The 4376-nt window shown below is 36.5% G+C and overlaps 1 long non-coding RNA gene across 1 annotated transcript; it reads right to left on the minus strand.

Annotated features, from left to right (window-relative positions):
* Positions 1-1325: 1325 nt before the first annotated feature.
* LOC110444694 lies at positions 1326-2783 on the minus strand. The gene is made up of 3 exons (XR_002462275.1): positions 2654-2783; positions 1687-1740; positions 1326-1410 (listed from the first exon to the last, which is right to left on the minus strand). It is a non-coding gene; the product is annotated as an uncharacterized LOC110444694 (long non-coding RNA).
* Positions 2784-4376: the final 1593 nt, after the last annotated feature.

Consider the following 4376-nt stretch of genomic DNA (forward strand, 5'->3'; position numbering starts at 1 on the left):
GTATCGCAATACATTTAATTTGTATTGCAATATATCGTAATACACTCTTTGCATATTGTGACACCCCTACACTACATCAGCTATTTCGGTAACCCACTGTTTCAATATTAAGAATAATGGAAGTAACAAAGAAAAGAAAGATCGTGGTGTTTTGTACTACATGCGCTTGTTCATATTAAGTAAACTAATTATGATATGTTTTTATCATTTGACATACATATGATACAGGTCCTAATCTAAATACCCAGTGTCCTCCGAGGAAAGCTGATAACACAATGAACTGCCCAATAGAACATCAGTTAATTCATAATCCGATAAATAAAACAATTGATAAAACAAAAGGTGTTCATTACAATGAACTGGCAGTGATGGCTCAAGTTGGAATCTTCCTATGATCAAAACACTTGTTTGTGGACCAGCTCTGTATACTACCAACCCTCCTTATAGTCAGACTCTTACACAATGGAAGATGTAGGGAAATCATTTCGCTGCATAATTTGAAAGGTGAACCCGATGTTACAATATACAAAATATACATATAGATACTTCAGTAATTGCTTATATACATATCAATTCGAATAAAATCTTAGTTTGATTTCGAATCCCCAATATCGTATTTTTTCAATCTCTCTTATATCATTTATCAAAAGGAATGAATTTGTTGATCTCCAGTTTCAGTCCTGTCTAGCTAGGGATACGACTAGTTCGACCCCCTATACAATGTCAAGGACTAGCTAGGGATACGACTAGTTCGACCCCATGTACAATGTCGGTACAAGTGTACGAAGTACTTGTAATGAACCAGTGTATCGATCACGCTTAGGAATGCAGGTTTTATCTAAAAATTATGCACCGAATTAAAACAATGAACCATTCGTTGAGACCTAACCTATAATTTGCTGTGATCGGCTTGTGAAAAGAATGAAAACAGATGATTTCGAAAAAGGTTTCATGGTGAAACACACCGCTAACTTGTTTTTGTGAGTTTATTTTGGGGAAATAAGACAAAGCAAAAGAAAAAATGTTGTTTCAAAATTTGCTGATTATTTTTTATGAATAACCATAGGATTACAGTAACCAGAGTCTTTGATCGGTATTGTGATAACCCGGCAACATTCGTTTTTCCGTAAGGGCTTTTGATTTTAGTTTTGACTATGATGAAACCACTCATGTCTGTCGTGTGTTAATATTAAAAAAACGAGGTGAAAAAAATAAAGTTTAATATGCTGGTATCGTTATTGTGGAGAAATCGAAATTCTTTTATCTCTGTGACTGCAAAGTATCCGGAGTAAAATGGTTTCACTTGACGAGTTGATGCGAGATGATAAAGGTGTTTACTCACGCATGACGGCTCCTATATTGACCAGCTGACCGAAGACACATCGTTCTGGTGCTTCAATGGCTGTGTGACTAGACGAATAAAAGCAAGGTACAGCGTCCATGACATTCACTGCACAGTTCCTACTAGTTCGAGTGTCAGAGACAGTATAGGTTAGATTGGAGTTTGAGGCGAAGAATCAAACAAAAGTAATATTTAACATCTTGTACTCAGGCAGGTATGCAATAGTGATGTTGAGATAGAGACTAATCGAGTTTTTTTTTCTGAGCTTAATTAATTATTTTATTATTTTTCCAAATTATGAAAAGGGTGACTTATTTATCAAAAACTTCTGTAAAGATTCTTACCTTATATAAGGGAAGTCTGGCTCCGTATGGCCATAGCTCACTGCTATTCCATATCTACAAACAAAAGTATTCCGGTATAAATATAAATGAAATGTCCCTCCCTATCCCCCACCCTAGTCAGATCGCGCACGTACATTTACATAATGTGCCATCCTCACACAGATACCTCCTTATTGTAATACACGATACTGTATGTTCATTGTTTAGTACTCCCCCTGTGTGATTGTCTCAAGGACCCCTGTATATTTAGGTATATAATCCTGCTGTAACTGAGTTTAATGCACGCTCATTGCTGATAAAGCTCGAAATACATATTATGTAATAATGTTGAAACGAAATACAAAATGTTGATTTAGGTAAATTTGTTTCAATTATAACTTGGCCTTAGATGCAGACATAGTGTGCCTTTTTGTTCGGGTTTTAAATCATATGAGAATTAATTTATAAGAAATGGAACAGTCTGGCACCATTGCTATAGTGAATGTGTTATTTGTGTGTCTACAAACAACAATCTAGGTTTTAAATGTTACAGAGTTCTACAGATAGTGGGCCTGAAACCAACAAAGCTCCTACAGAGCTATGGAAATCCAAACAGATGCAATACCATTGCTAACAAATACCGCATCGTTAATTCACGTAGCAACGCTTACGTATTCGTAAACTTTAATGGAAATCTGCCATTTAGAATTGTCTGGTAAAATAACAACTACGGCTGAATTTTAGGTACACTTTCAGGAGAAACGATACATTATGATACCCTAATCACATTTTAATTGAACGATATGAACAGCCTTCGTAATTATCAAATAATAACGTTCTGTATGGAACCAAACTCAGTTCCGGAAGATTGCTAGCTTCATATTGACGAAACTTGTTAACATAACTACCACACCAGCTCACTCAAAGCACTTCTTTATCCTTACATTTCTTGCTAAGTGATCGAAATAACAAAAAAAAGATAACTTACGATATGAAAAGTGACATGATAATCCATAATGTCGTGATGAGCGGAAGTAGATACAGGCGCCTGCGCAGACAGACCAGACAGGCTAAACTCATGACACCACGTATTTCGTTAACCTCTTCTACTTCAAGTCTGTAAAACAAAAAAAGATTGCTATCAAATCAAATGTTAAACTTATACTTTTGAAAAATAAGGTCGCTGAGTGTAAATCCAAAAAGAGTTTGGTATATATTATCCGTTCGGTCGGATCTCGTGTTGTTTCTACAAGCACTATTACCACAACAACCCTGTGACGCTGCGGTTGCTATAAACACGATACCTATACAGAGTTCACCAAACAGCTGGGTCGATCACCTTCTAGCTTAAAATAGTCAGGGAATCGAAGCCACATACACACCCAGCAGGGGTCGAGGGTTCGAACACCGGTAACGGTGACTATCCGGTGTTGCGCCCCAGTGTATTTTCTCGAGGTTTTTGTTTCCGCAGGAATTATGAATATTTACAGGCACATGTACAAAGGCTCTATCTGTCATTGTTTACTTCGCGGTTTAAAATTTCCACGAATAAATCATTTGCATATTCTCGAAAAAAGTATTACGGAGATTTTTAATATTATAACATACCGCCTGAATATGTGTTTTTTTCTAATTCAGTCCATTTATCAACATTGATTTTAAAAGATCACAAAACAGAGAAAACAAACAAACGTGCTCGGCAATTGAATAATAAAAGTTTTTATCAAAAAGGAATGTTTATAATGCGTTTTGACCCTCTAATTGATTCACAATACGTGATATATACAGCTTTGATTTAGTTCTCAATGGCATTAAAACTGACAGGAAGGAAAAAACATGGCACAAATGCATACCATAAACAATGGGGTTAGGTCGTCAGCTGTCTGCACCTCTACACAACGGTAGCATGGTCTGAAGGCAGTTGTCTGGTGTCATATACAGTCTCATTAGGGCTGCCGAGATTAGGCAAGCAAGTGGTGAATGAATGCTTGTATATGTATTTTTGTGTTCTGCTCTTCTAATTCAATCGTACCACAAAACTTAAAAATGTTTGAAAGCATATGTTTAATAAAAAAAATGTCTAGAATAAGAACTTTTAAGAGGTATTTATTGAACAAATCCAAACGTGTTTTTGATTTGGTATTTCAAACTTGTCTAGTTTATTTACTATTTACTTGCGTTACGTCATCACTTGATATATGATGTTTGACACGATACCAGTGAGCAACTGGTCTTTCTGATGATTAGTTTTATTTATACAACCTTGTACGTAATCTTTAAAGTGAAATTTGCGACCTTATCTAGACATATCTTGGACCTATTCGCTATAGTGTAATTTTCCCATTTATAATTTCTAAGTGTGCGAGTAACTTTTTTTCATTCATCCCACCATTTGTTTGATGTCTAACCGCCAACCGGGACTCTTTTACGTAATCGGAGTTCCTTCCGCTTAATCACGAACGTAAAAAGATAAAACGGCGATAGGATATCTCATAATTACACAGTGGCTGGTGACGGAACTCTCCTGTGATAGAAACCACATTAACCATGCAATACGACTGATTGCCCTATTAACCAGCTACGTGTGTATATGCAGGTGCCTGCGTGCACGTGGCGGAGTACTCTCAAACGTGTTTAGATGACGGGGATACACTTAAAACAGGGCAAAATTTCGGTATTTTGGAGGCGGCGGTATAATCCGTTGTGGCAAC

This window comes from Mizuhopecten yessoensis, unplaced genomic scaffold (genome assembly GCF_002113885.1).
Source record: "Mizuhopecten yessoensis strain PY_sf001 unplaced genomic scaffold, ASM211388v2 hete_36162288, whole genome shotgun sequence".
NCBI lineage: Eukaryota > Metazoa > Mollusca > Bivalvia > Pectinida > Pectinidae > Mizuhopecten > Mizuhopecten yessoensis.